We start from the raw sequence: 15,141 nt of genomic DNA, 5'->3' as shown, positions 1-15,141 counted from the left end.
ACAGCCCACGCTATTGAGACCTAAGCTTGCACTTCGATCCCATGCTGTGGCTTTTCCAAACAGTGGTTGTTCCCTGCTTCCCGCCTTGGACCCTAAGGAGGCTTTTAGCCTCGAGGCACTGGAGCCCCAAAGGTGAAAGCTCACAGGCTGGGAGGGTGCTTGGTGCATGGGAGGCAGCATTTGCTTCCTGGCCCCAGTCACCTCCTGCTCCTCGGAGCACTGTCAGGAGCCATCCCCGAGCACTGAGCCCTGCAGTCATGGGCACAGCCAAGCCACAGAAACGAACACTGAGAGCCCAGTGTTCTGCCGTAGACAGATTGAATCTGGCTCTCTGAGAGTGGGCGCCGGGCTCGGCTCTTTATAAGGTCCTCAGAGGTTCCTAGTGACCTAGGGTGGGGAGGATGGTGGACGAGAGGGAGAGGCAGGAGCAGCGGGAGCTGGAGGGGTGTTTCGCCTGTGAAGAGACTTGCCCTGCGTGCCCCTATGGTGGCCTGAGCAGGCTGGACCCCGGGCGCGGCTGTGCTGTGCTGGACAGGCATCCATGCGGGACCTTGTCCTTGCCCACCTGAGTGACCGCCTGTGCTATGCTGAATTTCCTCTCCAGATGGTATCAGGCTGTCTATACTAGGCTTGGTGATTGGCTCCCCGGGATGCACAGCAGGGCTCGTGCTTGGAGAGCACCATTGCGGGTAGGCAGGGGAGGCCACTGGGTGTGAGAAAGGCCTGGGCGGGCTGGTCAATGTCTTCTGTCTTCCTCTCTGAGCTCTGTGGTCGGGAGGAGCGCTCTGCAGAAGGAAGGCGAGGACGTGGATGGATGGCCACGAGGTGGAGGCTCTGGAAAGGGTGTGCACACGCCTTTGCAAACGCTGCCTAGGGGAAGGGGCGTTCCAGGGGAAACTGAGGGAGAGGGGAAGGCGGCAGAGGGCCGGGTCACAGGGAAGGAGAAGGAAGAGAGGAAGGCGGGGAGCGGAGGTGAGGGTCCCAGGACCTCCAAGTCTTCTTGGACCAAGCCCAAGGGAAGGTTTTAGGGGCGGAAATGGGGCGCCTTGGGGGCCCCCTGGGTCCCCTCCAGCCCGGGCTCACACCTGACTCCACCCGGACGGTGCCGTGGGCGCGGCCAGGAAGGCGTCCGCGTGCGGGGAACCGGGGTCCGCTCGCACCGCCCCTTAGACGCGCCCGCGCTGTCCCTCGGGCCCGGGCAGCCAATGCGGCAGCCAACGGGGCCTGAGCCTCGGCCCGGCCCGTCGAGGGCGCGTGGGAAGGCGGGGCGCGCGCGGGCCTGGGAGTCGCGTGGTCCAACTTTGCAGCCGAGTCGCGGCAGCCGCAGCGCGGAGCGGGGACCCGCAGCCATGGTGGCCGCGGCGCCCGGCGCCTCCCTGACCCTCTGCCTCTGGCTGGCGGCCTACGGGGGCGGCCTGGCCGCGGGCCCGCGCGGTGCGGCGGCCGGACGAGTCGCTGGGTGCGCCTCCAGGTGCCTGAGCCTGCACCTCACGCGCATCCCCGCCCAGGTATGCGGCCCGCGCCTCAAACTCCTTGCAGCTCCCCGAGGGTGGGGGCGGACAGGGGTGCCGAGGAGTAGTCCTGGCAGACCCCCCTGCGCCCTCCTCCTGGAGATGCCCGGGCGCGTCCTGCGCGCCTCTTCTTCCCGGGGGTAGACGCGGTGGGAATTTCCTGGGTGCGGCGGGAGCGTCGGTGACTTTCCCGCAGCTGGAGCGTGCTGGGCGCCTTGGCGGAGCGAGTCCCGCGATCCCCGGGACCCCCGGCCCCCGCGCGCTCGTCGCAGGTGGCGGCGCCCACACCTTGTTCTTGTCCTGGAGCGCGGGCTGTCTCGCCCCGGCCCTGCGGGCGCGTCCCAGAGCGGGTGTTGCTGGCGGCCGAGCGTCCCGGGACTGAAGCCTCCCAAGCCCCTGCTGGGGTCTGGGAGTTGCGCGCGCCTGGGGGTAGGTGCGTGGTGCCGAAGCGGGGCAGCCGGCCTGGCTCCGGATCTAGGGACCCCCGCAGTGGCCTTAGCGCCTGGTGCGGTGCCAGCGCAAGACAGGGAATCCCCAGGGTGGGCCCCTGACTTTTGCCGTCGCGCCACCACCCCTCTCGCTTTATCTCCTCCGACCGCGGGCTTGTTGGTGTCTGACTTGTTTCTGCCCTCACCTGCTCCAAGCCCCAACTTCTCAGCCTGGGGACCCGCTGAGCGCCGAAGCGCCCACTTCCCACCAAGTCCTTCGGGATAAATCGGGCGTGCCTCTCACGGGGGAGTGAGGGGGCACTTCCCTGGTCCCCAGGCAGGGCAGCGCTCTGTGGGGGCGCTTCTCCCTGTCCCTGTCCCTGGCTTCACCCATTCTTGCCTCCAGGGAGCCTCCGCGAAGTTTGCCCGGGCGCTTCTGTTTGTTCTTGAGAAGCCTGACGTGGCATGCGGCTGGAGTTGGCAGCTCTCCGTGTCTGCCTGCCCCACCCTGGGCTCCAGAGAGAGGCCTCAGGGAGCTTGTCCTCCTGGGCTGGCTGGCACCTGGTTGGAGGCTCTCTCAGGTTTCAGCTGCAAGCACCCCCCCTCCCCTCCCACACACACACTGCTGCGTGGCCTGCCCGCCCCAAACCAAGCTGAAGCATTCCCCCCCGCCACACACACACTTTTTTTTATTGAATTGTCAGCTGTTGTGATTTGTTTTACAGTTTCTGCGGGCTAAAGCAGGAGTTTAGACCAAGCCAATTTCCGTGAAAGCCTTTTCTTGTGGTCTCTTGGCATGATTTCTCTTCTGAAGACAAACTGCTGAGGGAACCCTGATTACATTTTAATTAGCTGGAGGTGAATTGCAGTGCAAATTGCTCAGTTAGGACTTAATAACTTGCTTTGGGTTCCCCCCTTTTGTTTTTGTTTTTGCAGTGAATTGCACAGTCCTTCCTGGGGGTTTATTCCGACGTAGTAATGCCTGTCTGACATATCCAAATGTCTGCGGGGATTAAGGCTTCCTTGGGATTGATAAAGACAACCAGCCCTGAGCTCTACCTATAAAAATCTCCTGCCCCCTAAGTAATTAGAAGGAACGTGGTGGCCTGGCACTGCAGCCAAGTCCTTACCCGCAGGTGGTATTGATTAGCTGTGTTGGTGGAAACCTTGGGGAGAGCCTGGGGTCACCCCGCCCCACCCACCAGCTTGTGCAAATAAGCCCTCCCCAGAGCTGCTCTTGGAGCAGGTGCCCTGTGCCGGCCAGGGCCCTCCTTGGGCGTAGCCACAGCTGCTGCTTGGAGGCAGGGCCCAGGGTTCTCCTGCTGCGTGGGGCCGCAGGGTGGACCTGGCAGGCTGTGGGCAGCAAGCAGCCAGCCGGGGATTCTCAGCGAGGACCAAGGCAGGCTTGCTGGCCGGTGAGCACAGCAGGGCCAGGTCTTGCCCAGGAAGGAGGCCCCAGACGCGTTCTCTCTGTTGCATGCACTGCAGGCGAGGCCTGGGGGTCACATGGCCCCTTCATCCCTGCACGACTCCAACAGCGGCACCTGTCATCCAGACCACAGGTGCCAGGATTTAGGGGGGGGTGGTGGCGCCTGGCATAGGCCCTGGTGAGAGAGCTCCCGGAGTTCCGTCCTGTTTCAGGCTCACATGACGGTAGCTTCTGCTAACGGCCCTGGTTGAGGCCGTTGTCCAAGAGCAGGCGAGGTCAGGAGGCGCTGTCCTCAGCAGAAAGCATTAACTGGAGGCGTGGGCGTGGGAGGCGTGGGCGGAGCACACGGTGGGAATGGCAGGCAGTGAGCAGGCAGATGATTGGTAGAGCAGGAGGTGGGTGTGGCACATGATGGGCGTGGCTTGTGGTGGGTGGGGCATGTGTGGGCTGCAGATGACTGGTGGGCTAGAAGGCGGGTATGGAATATGGTGCGTGGAACCTGTGTGGATCTGCTGGTGATTGGCGGAGCAGATAATGGGCCGGCAGATGGTGGATGTAGTAGACGATTGGTTGGGCAGAATCTAGGCGTGGCAATGGCAGGTGGGCATTCAGGTGTTGGATTTGATTGGTGGAGCAGATGATGGGCGGGCTTTGTGGTGGCCGGGCAAATGGTGGATGGGGCAGGTGATTGGTTGGGCAGAATCTAGGCGTGGCAATGGCAGGCTGGGCAGTCCGGTGCTGAATTTGATTGGTAGAGCAGATGCTGGGCGGGCAGAGGGTGGATGGGTCAGATGATTGATTGGGCAGAATATTGGCGTGGCAGTGGTAGGTGGGGCAGTCAGGTGCTGAATTTGATTGGTAGAGCAGATGCTGGGCGGGCAGAGGGTGGATGGGGCAGGTGATTGGTTGGGCAGAATATAGGCGTGGCAGTGGCAGGCGGGGCAGTCAGGTGTTGGATTTGATTGGTGGAGCAGGTGGTGGGAGGGCAGAGGGTGGATGGGGCAGGTGACTGGTTGGGTAGAAGGTGGGTAAGGCAATGGTAGGCGGGGCAGTCAGATGCTGGATTCGATTGGTGGAACAGTTAGTGGGCGGGGTAGATGGTGGGTGGGAGATGACTGGATGGGCAGAATGGGTGTAGCAATGGAAGGTGGGGCAGGCCGATGCCGGCTTGACCATGTGGTGGACAGGTCAGGTGCAGGCAGGGCAGCCCATGGGCCTGGCTGCCTTGGCGCTTCTGAGTTATCATTGTGCGTCTGGCCAGCCTGGGTCGGTCCCGAACTTTCTGCTGTCATGGACACAGTGAAGGTGCAGACACTCCCGTGCTGTGGACAGCGACCAGCAGGCCCGAGGGGCACGGAGCTGCAAGAGGCAGGTGGGGCCTTGGCTGGCTTACAGGGGTGGCTTCCCCCACGAGGGCCCTGTGACTGGGGCAGAGTTGTTCCCGCCGTGAGAATGTCCTGGGCTTCTGAAATGACCCCTGGGTCTCAGCGCCCCCGTTTAGGCCTGTCACATAGCCAGGAAGAAGTGAGAGCACGTGTATTTGCCTCCCCGCCTTTTTGGTACGTTTTCCCAATTTTCGGCCATCCCCAGGGGTACAGCAATTCTTGGCTCTGTGCTCAGGAGTGACCCCTGGTGAGGTTCTTGGGGGCCATATGGGGTGCAGGGAATTGAACCTAGGTTGTCTGCACGCAAAGCCAGTGCCTTCACCCCTGTACTATCTCTCTGGCCCTTTATTTGCCTCATCTCTCATTTATTTCTGTGACTTTCCAGCTTGGGAGCACTGTGCAGACCTTAGGGGCTTGAATGGGAAGCAGGAGGATCACCCCCGGCTGTGCTTTGGGGGACCCCCAGGGGTCCACGGTTGGAATCCAGCCCCGCCAGTAGCCTCCCTAGCACCAACAGGTTTCGTGAAAGAATGGAAATAGACTCGCTTCTCTCTTCCCGCTTTCCTGTGAGCCCTTTGGCTGGGCCATGGCGTTTTCACTACACTCTGCAGACGCTTTTCTGATTTAAGAGAAATTTATGGCGAACAACCATAGATTCGGCTGCCCTGCCTATGCCCTGCACTATGGCTGCGGGACAGACGTCTCTCTGCTCCGCCCACTGCCCACATCCCCCACGCCGCACGCCTGGCCTGTCCCCCAGTGAGCCTGGGACGGCTGCAGGGACGGTAACCCGGCAGGCCTGGGAAGTGGAGCAAGGAGGCAGAGCTGCCCCATCCTACTCCAATGGTCAGTGGGCCGTGTGCCCAGTGATCACCCGCTTGAATGCCTTGAGGGGTGCATGGGGTCCTCCACAGGCCCTGCTGACCATGTGTGTGCCACTTCCAGCGACAGGGCCCTGTGTGTCTGCCAGCGGCTGCAGGGACTGACATTCTGCTTTGTTCATTTGTGGGTGCTGTGTGTGTGTGTGTGTGTGTGTGTGTGTGTGTGTGTGAATGCCATCACAGATCACATCGATTGCCTTGAGCAGGCCCCAGTAACGTCTCCTTCGTCCTAGCCCTGAGATTATATTCAAGGCTCTTTAGGAGAATGAGACCCATCATTGTTACTGGTATTTGGCATATTGGGTACGCCACGGGGAGTTTGCCAGACTCTGCCGTGTGGGCAGGCTACATTCGGTAGCCTGCCAGTTTGTCAAAGAAGGAATGAGATGTCAGTGCCATGCATCTTTTTATTTTATTGTTTTGGTTTTGGGACCACATTGGGTAATGCTCAGAGCTTGGACCATATGGGGTGCTGGAGGTCAGACTCAGGTCAGCTGCATGCAAGACAAGCGCCCTATCTGCTGTACTCTCCCTCCCGTGCCCTGGAATCTTTCATGGCCTCACTTTAAGCTTCAAAAAGAGAAGAAGGGCTGGAGTGATATCACAGTGGGTAGGGCGTTTGCCTTGCACACGGCCGACCCCGGTTCGATTCCCAGCATCTGATATGGTCCCCTGAGCACTGCCAGAAGTAATTCCTGAGTGCATGAGCCAGGGGTAGCCCCTGTGCATCTCCAGGTGTAAAAAAAAAAAAAAGAGAGAAGAGTAGGGTGCTGGGCAGAAGTCAGTGCTCTGTGTTTTCAGGAATGTTTCCTTGTACTGAGAGTGACTCTCTCTCTCTCATGCTTACTGGGATGTGCATTCTTATACTGAGAGCGACTCTCTCTCTCTTTCTCTCTCTCTCTCTCTCATGTTTACTGGGATGTGCATTCTTATACTGAGAGCAACTCTCTCTCTCTCTCTCGCTTACTGGGATGTGCATTCTTATACTGAGAGCAACTCTCTCTCTCTTTTTCTCTCTCTCTCTCATGTTTACTGGGATGTGCATTCTTATACTGAGAGCAACTCTCTCTCTCTCTCTCTCTCTCTCGCTTACTGGGATGTGCATTCTTATACTGAGAGCAACTCTCTCTCTCTCTCTCTCTCTCTCTCTCTCTCTCTCGCTTACTGGGATGTGCATTCTTATACTGAGAGCAACTCTCCCCCCCCCCCCTCACTGGGATGTGCGTCCTTGTACTGAAAGTGACACACACACTCTCACTTACTGGGATGTGCATCTTTGAACTGAGAGTGACTCTCTCTCTCTGGATTACTGGGATGTGTGCATCCTTGTACTGAGAGTAACTCTCTTTCTCTCACTTTCTCTCTCTTTCTTGATAACTGGGATGTGCCTCTTTGTACTGAGAGCAACTCTCTCTTACTGTAATGTGCATCTTTGTATGGAGACCGACTCAGTCTCTCTCTCTTTCTCTCTCTCTCTTTCTCTCTCTCTCTCTCTCTCGCTTACGAGGATGTGCATCTTTGTACTAGAGTGACTCTCTCTTGTGCTTATTGGGATGCGGATCCCGGAGACATCTCTGCCACCCATCCCCCTACTTGTGCTCCAGGCCTGGATGATGGAATGGTACAGGGTGGAGTTAGAGTTGTCAAGAGAAGAATGATTCCACACCTCACGGGCCCCAGAGCCTGCTCTGGACCTGCATCTCCTCTGAGGATGCACCAGTAACGGGGTCTGCAGAGCCGGTCATGAGTGGGGTGGATGCAAGAGAGAGAAGGTGCCTCTGCCGGCATTGAGGCGCTGCTTGGGCAGGGGGCTGGGGGTGGCGTGCTCCACAGGCAGCTGGCTCCAGAGTGCTCTGCTGAGAGTGCAGCCAGAGGGGACATTTGTCACCATCCCAAGCAGGGGGCCAGGCTCCTTTAGGTAGCCCTCAGGGATCAGAGACCCTCCAGCACTCACTGGAAGATGCTTGTTTTGGCAAGGAGAGCAGTGAGTTGGCGATTAGCTCACTGCTCTGAGAGCCAGCCTCTCCTCTGGGAAAAAGTCAACAAACAATTAGTGACTCCCAGCCCTCAAAGTAGCCAGGCTGTAAGGCTCTTGGCAGAGTCCTTGTGGGTTTTTATTGGGGGGCGAGGGGGTAGATGGGGCATCTAGTGGTGCTCAGTGCTGCGGGGTCAGTGCCTGCACCACAGGGGAATGCTCCTGCCTGCTCAGCCCCTGCGTTTCAGTCTGCAGGGCACTTTGTGCTGGGCGCTCTTGCTGGCAGGCTCCCTCTTGCAGGGAGCCTGTGGGTACTGGATGCCGGGTGCTGTGCTGGCGCAGACGGCCTTGCTACTAAGGAGTTTGGTCTGGACCCTTGGGCTGCCCCAGCAGGGAACATCTTCACGGGTCTATTCTGGGGGACATGCAGGGACGGGCACGCCCAGGTGTCCTGCGAGTGAACTGTGCGTTCCATGGTCCCCACCCCCTGCTTTCCTGGCCGTCAGAGCTTACCTGGGGCTGGGACCCACAGCCTCTCTGCCTGGAAGTACACCCAGTATTTAAGAAGCATGTCAGGAGATACGCTTGGCGGCTGGTCTTTTTTATATGTCTTTAGAAGCTAGATATGTGGACATATGTATTTATATTTACTTGTACAGGTGCATAAAATAGAAATACACAGCATTTTTGCATATATAGTAAAAAGAATTTATGTATTAAAACTTGTATAACTTTATATGATCTGCCCCACTCCCAATCAGAGGCGGATCCCTGGGGAATAGCCACGCGGAGTTCCTGGCTCATTGCTGCCCATGTCACAGCTCCTCCGTGCTGGCTCAGGACTGGGATCAAGTCCACACAGCGGGGCTGGGATCAAGTCCAGGCTCTGGGGCTGGGTCTGAGTCACTTCACTTAATCACTTAATCACTTAACTTCCCATTAGTTGTCGATTTGCTCGAGCGGGCGCCAGTAACGTCTCCATTTGTCCCTGTCGCGTGCTAGTGTAGCCCAATGGCATCTGTTCGCTCCGGGAACATGAAGGGCCTCAAACTGATCGTTCATGATCTTGAAGAAGAAGTCTGACCATCTGGTAGGTGGGCGGTCACGCAGTCTTTTGACATCCCGTGGAATCCAGTCGGTAACAGCTCTAGTCCAATGGTCGTCTTTAAATCTCATTACGTGACCAGCCCATCTGATTTTTGACACCTTGGCAAATGAGACAGCGTCCCTGATCCTTGATCGTCGACAGATGTCAGAACTCCGGATTCGTTCTCTCATTTGAGTGAAACGTGATATTCCAAACATAGCTCTTTCTATTCTTCTTTGGGAGACCTGAATAGCGTTCTCATCTTGTTTGCGTAGGGCCCAGGTCTCTGAGGCATATGTTAATGCAGGAAGAACAGTGGAATCAAAGAGATGTGCCCGGAGCCAGAGGTTCTTCGTCCTCTTAGCTATTTCTTGGACGTTCTTGAAGGCGTTCCAAGCCGCTCTCTTCCTCCTGCGCAGCTCGGGTGCCAGGTCATTTGTCATGTTGACCTCTCGACCTAGGTACACATAGCTGTTGCATTCGGAGATGGTCATTCCATTGAGAGCGAATGGGGCGTCAGGAACAAGGCTATTTCTCATAAACATTGTCTTCGTAAGAATCAGCTGTAGTCCTACCTTTCCACACTCACGGTCAAAGTCGGCCAGCATTTGTGCTGCTTGGCTGATGTTTGGTGTTATTAAAACAATGTCATCAGCAAAGCGGAGGTGGTGTAGTTGCCGACCATCTATCTTCACTCCCATTCCTTCCCATTCCAGTCGTCGCATGATGTTCTCGAGGGTGGCACTGAAGAGTTTCGGTGAAATGGTATCACCCTGCCGCACCCCTCTCTTGACATCTGAGTCAATGGTTTTGGATCTCAGTCCCCGCAGCTTCTCGGTGCAGGAAATGTACCCTCGGGTTGAGGATCCTGGGAACTCCGTGAGAGCCGGAGTATTCCAGCCTCCAGCTCCTGCACGCTGCAAAACTGCCCTTTGTGGCGGGTCTCCAGAGGCTCCCGGTGGAAATGATCCCTTTCCCGTTGTCCCAGGGGCTCCCGACAGCACCCTTAGAAGCCGCCCAGATGGGTTCAGATGCAGCCTCTCCTGCCCCCTCCACTGGGCCTCAGAACCCCCTCCTCCTGAGTTTGACGGGGTGAACTGAATGCCAGGGGCCCATGAGCTGGTCCCGGGGCGGATGGAATCTGTGGTCCGTGGGGGCTGGAAGGCTGATGCACACTCTCCACCTGCTGCCTTCCTGCGCCTTCAGGGCACGCCTGGGGCTGACGGCGGCGTTTCTCTCTGAGACATCAGGAAGCCTCGGTCCTGGTTAGGAGATGGCACTCGCGGAAGCCAGCACTGTGTGTTTGACTCCCAATGTTTATGCCGAAGGCGTCTCTCGCTACTGAGGCTGAGAGGAAGTAGCGAGACCCTCTGGGTTTGGAGGCAAGGAGACTAGTGGGGGCGGGGCTCAGGCTACTCTTCACCCTGGAGGTCTGCCAGGGAACACCTGCAAGGAACTGAAATGGGGAGAGAAGTTCTCGTGTCCCGGCATCATCCTCGGTTTGTTTTTTTCCCTCTTGGTTTTGGAGCCACACCTGGCAGTGCTCAGGGATGACTCACGGCTCTGTGCTCAGGGATCACCTACACAGAGCTGGGGCTCAAACCTGAGTCAGTGCAAGACCAGCACCCTCCCCGCTGTACTCTCATATCTCTCCGGCCCTAGATCCTTGACCAAGAAACTCGTGCTCATACATCAGTGCTCCTTGGCCTTTTCCCAACCCTGCGCCCTTTCTGACCTTGTTTCCTTCCTGGGCCTGCCCCCTCCTACTGAGTGACCCCTGCTCCAGTCCCCGTTTGGCACGATTTCCACCTGTGAGCTCCTTGGCACATTCCGGGGTCGATGGGGGCCCGGATGTGCCCTGGCCGTGACAGGGGAACCCCACCCACCCGCCCCAGGCGTCCTCCTCTGAATCTCCGTCGGTCTCGGCACAGACGTCCTGGCTCACTGTGTGTGACTTGGGTGGTTGTTTGGTTTTCAGGGATAGCGCTGGGCAAGGCTCAGGGCTTCCTCCTGGGCCTGTGCTCGGGGTCCCTCCTGACGGGGTGGGAGGATGGTTACATGTGGGGTCAAGGGCAAAATCTGGGCCGTGTGCAAGCTCTGCCCACTGTACTCTCCAGCCCCAGCATTTTTGGCAGTTTCCTGGCGCCCTGTCACCCCATTCCCCTCCGCCTCTCTCTCACCCTCTGCCCCTTTCTCCTCCCTCCCCCAGTGCCTGCCTCTGTCTGCCCCTTTGGCTCGCCACCATTGCGAAGGCAGCAGTGAGCGCCCCAGACATGTTCTGCATCTGTCAAATTCTTTTCCCGTTGGCACAGAATCTTATTTTTTAAGTAGACAACGTTTGTTCTTTTCTTTGTTTCTTTTTTGTTTCTGTATCCGCAGTTATGAGATAATTGTCCTCACAGCTGCAAAGACAGGGAAGTCCTGGACAGGGTCTGTTCCCATGCTCAGGGTGACCCTGGTGTAACGAGGCGTGTCTGGAGTTGGAGAGGAGCGGACCATGTGCGCGGCCAAGGTGGGTCTCACTCTTACAGAAGGCTGCAGGAACAGCTTCATCAAAGCTTTAATGAAGATTAATTCCTGGATGGAGAGGAGAAGAGACCTGTGAATTCGGGGTCATCTGCTTCAGAAAACACATCTCTCCTCTGGGCTCCCAGTGGTTAAAATTCTGCAGAGAACACATTTATCTGGGGATTAATCTTTTTTCTTTTTTTTTTTCAAATTGAGGTGTTTCCTTTCCCCCAGCGGTGATTGCCATTCCTCCGGCATTCCGCTTGTTCCCGCATCTCTCCTGCAAGCATGCCACCTTCTGCAGCTCAGAATCGAGCATCCCGGAAGCCTGGTGAACTGGCTTCTTCTCCTTAAGTCTGGGTGGGTAGACTGGCGAGCTGTCTTTGTGAGACGATGAATTCTTCACTCTCTCAGAAGTAGCACGTAAGAACCATTACAATGGAGAGCCTAGCCCGCAGGAAAACAATGTTGCAAAGATGAGAGCCTTTATTGCTACTCATTCTTTTGTTCTCCCTTCCTTTTTGCCCCCTCTACAAATAGAGCTCAGTTCACCTCATCTCCTTTCTGCCAACCTCTCTGGATGGAAAGGTGAGAGATTGAGTTTAAAGCCTCAGATTAGGTGACCCTGGGTTTATAGAGTGTGTTCCAAAGTGCGTCGGCTTCAAGTACCCTGTCGGGACGCAGCCAGAGCGATGGGTTTCATTGACAGGGTCACCATGTGTTGTGATGAAGTTTTGTTTGGGTCGGGCCCAGGCTTGATGCACAGTGAGGCTTTCCCTGGCTCGTGCCCCGGGAACTGTGTGGTGCTGGGGATGAAATCCAGGCCCCTGGCTTGTTGTCATCTCCCCAGGCTTGCTAGAATGTTTCTCTCCTGTGGTTCTTGAGCCACAGCTGGTGGTGCGGAGGGCTGCTCCCACTGTACCTGCTCTCCGAGCTCTCCCCACGGCCCTAAAGGGAATCTACACACGTGTCTTGAATGGTTGACATGGTATGAGCAACAGATTCCAAATGTTCCTGCAGTTACTGAGACTCTTTAGCGCTTTAACAGCAGAGAGCACCTTCCTGGAGCTGAGCAGAGGAAGGGGCGAGCTGTGAGCACTCCTCGCCAAGCCCACCCAGCCAGTCACCGAGTCCTGGGGCCGCATCACACCTGGAGATGCTCAGGGATGACTCCTGGCCCTGCACTCAGGAATCACTCCTGGCGAGGCTCGGGGTGCCGGGGATGGAACCCAGGTCTCCTGTGCGCGATGCCCCTACCCGCTGTGCCACTGCCCCATCCCCCGGGTGCCCACATTACCCCCAAGCGCCTCCCTTGACTCCTTCCAGGCCGAGGTCCGTGCCGTGCGTTGAGGTTTAGCTCATTCAGTAGCTCTGTGGCCCGCACATCACTGAGGGCACCTGGTCCCGCCTGGCGCATGGGTGGGTGGACAGAGCCCCCCTTCCTCTGTGCAGGCACATTCTGCTCGTCTGGCTCCCGGAGACAGCGTCCACGCCCAAAAGCTTACAAAGCAGGAGGGCTCAGTGGTCAGCCTGGTAGAAGGGGAGGTGCGGGACAGGATGGCGGGGAGGGCATTGACCTCGGCCCTGCAACTCGGGTCAACCCCTCCATCCCGTAGGGTCCCCCGAGCACCTCTCGGAGTGATCCCTTAGTGCAGAGCCAGGAGAAAGCCCTGAGCACCGCTGGGTGTGACCCCCAGAGAAACCGGGCATGCTGGGTCTGGAGAGGGAGGAAGGCGTGCGCAGAGGTTGGCTGGCCGCTGGGGAGGCTGTCTGCGTCCCTCGTGTCTCGATGCTGGCGTTTCCTCTCAGCTCAGCCTCCGGCTCCCCCAAGCTGTGCTCATGGACCCTAAGCAGCTGCCGTGTCCTCGAGGAAACGCTCCTCCAGAACTTTCCTTGGGGTCTCGTACTACCAGCATTGCTGGTGCTGTCCGGAGTCCACGTCTGTGACAGACCGTGGCCTGCATGTCTCCGTCCCCTGGTGGGGCGTCCTGGTCTCAGGCTGCTTCTCTTGCCCAGCTCCGGGGAGCCGGTCTCCTGCCTCCTCCTGCCATGCCTGTCTCGGGCATGTGCGTCTCTGCCTTCCTGATCTGCTCTCTTGGGTGTCACAGGATGTTTGATTTTTGGTGTTTGTCCTGATGAAGCTACTCGTGGACTCTGGAGGTAGAATACATCCTGTGTGCTGCCTTTCTCATCTTGTCCCGGACTTCTGTCCTCTTTTTAAAATTGTTTTTGGTCACCCCAAGTGCTACTTAGTGGCTACTCTTATCATTGCCAGCATCCACCAGGCCTCTTACCTGCAGACTCTGCCTCAGCCATCTGGTCCATTTCTCCAACCTTGCACTTGCCCTTTTCCACACACTTTGCACACAGTGATAGTGAATTTGCTTCACGAGAGGACGCAGTAGCAGGAGGCAGGAACTCTGAATGTCAGTCCAGGCCTGTTGGTCTCTTCCTGGGTGAAGCCGGCCTTTCTGCAGAGTGGATTTTGCAGGCAGCAGAGAGCTCCTGGGGCGCGTCACGGTTTCCTTTGGAAAGTTGCCTCTCCCACCCCGAACTGCAAGTCAATTGCATGTCATTCGCGAGTGGTGTTTCCTTTGTTTTCAGCAAGAAATTGGGATGATGTGGGTCCTGGCGCATCTTCTCTGACTGTAAATAACCGGGTATCGTCTGACGTGGAAATCCCCCACATACGAACATGGTGGCTGCCTCCTGCCTGGCATCCCGGCCCCCTTCCTTATCTGGTTATCTGCTGTGAGCGAGCCCTCTCTGCTTAGACCTCCTGGGGGACACGAGGTACAGAAGTGCCCGGGGAGGCAGAGGCTTCATGCCGAGGGGGCTGTGACCAGGACTCATTCTCATGTGCTGCCCTGCAGGGAGGGCGGAGTCTGGAGAGCCTCCGTGCTGACTCCCTCAGGACCCAAAGGGCTTCAGGACCAGAGGGAGGTGGAAAGGGCTGAGAACGCGGTTTGCATGCAGGAGGCCCTGGGTCCAGCCCGCAGACCCCCAGATCTAGACGTTGTACTGAGTCCCAGCAGGAGGGGCTGCGTCATGCCACCCCTCTCCCCTAAAGAAAAAAAGAAAAAAGGAAGCAAGGAAGCGGTTCTAGTCCCTTCTGGAGCAAGGTGCAGCAGCGAGTCATTGATTCAGTCTCTGGAGGGAGCCTTGCGCCTTGGATCATTGTGAAGATTTTTCCTGACTCGTTCATAAAACGAAATGAAACCACAGAAAACAGTGAAACATAACAAAAAAAACCAACAAGGTGCTACAAGTGCAGCGGCAGCAGGAGCTCAGCCATGGAGCCACGGAGCTGCTTGTATGTCTGCGCACGTGCGCACGTGTGTCTGCGCAGGTATGTTTGCTGTTCCCGCAGGGGATGTAATTAAGAACCCTGTAAAGTTTGTTTTGAAAGTACTTTTCTCCCCTCACCACCGCCCCCTCCGTGGGTCTTGCATTTTTCCCTCCTTTGATAATGGAGTTTTCACAGGAACTTTACAAAGGCGCTGATACATTGTTACCAAAAAAAAAAACCCAACCCCGAAACATATCTTTTGTTCCTTTCCCTTGCTGACCCGAGGCGGACTCCCTCTCCAGTTTCCTTTCCAAGCCCAGATGGACACTTGCCTGCAGAGCAAGTTGAAACAGAGGCGAGTCCTTGGACGCAGCCTCTGAGCATGAGCGTCTCCTAGCTTCCTGATGGGTGCCTGACGCTCCTGTGTGTCTGGCCGTGGACGGAACTTTCCGCATGCACTGGGCAGCCTGTCCGGGCCTGGCCGAGCCTTGCTGCATTCCCAGTGGAGTCGGGAAGGCACCCCAGTCTGCCCCACCCCTCGGTGCAGAGGCCACGTCTGCCCACCTTCACAGTGGCAGCACTGCTGAGGTTACCCAGCTCGCTCCATCTTGCTCCCCACGTCCCGGGCCCCAGGGCAGCTGCCTGCCA

General features: G+C 57.5%; 1 pseudogene; it reads right to left on the bottom strand.

The window, feature by feature from the left end:
• Positions 1–3,673: 3,673 nt before the first annotated feature.
• LOC130038755 (patatin-like phospholipase domain-containing protein 4) overlaps positions 3,674–15,141 on the bottom strand; it is a 38,271-nt pseudogene continuing 26,803 nt past the window's right edge.

This window comes from Sorex fumeus, unplaced genomic scaffold (genome assembly GCF_029834395.1).
Source record: "Sorex fumeus unplaced genomic scaffold, SorFum_2.1 ptg000079l, whole genome shotgun sequence".
NCBI lineage: Eukaryota > Metazoa > Chordata > Mammalia > Eulipotyphla > Soricidae > Sorex > Sorex fumeus.
This window is presented reverse-complemented; position numbering and strand designations above follow the sequence as displayed.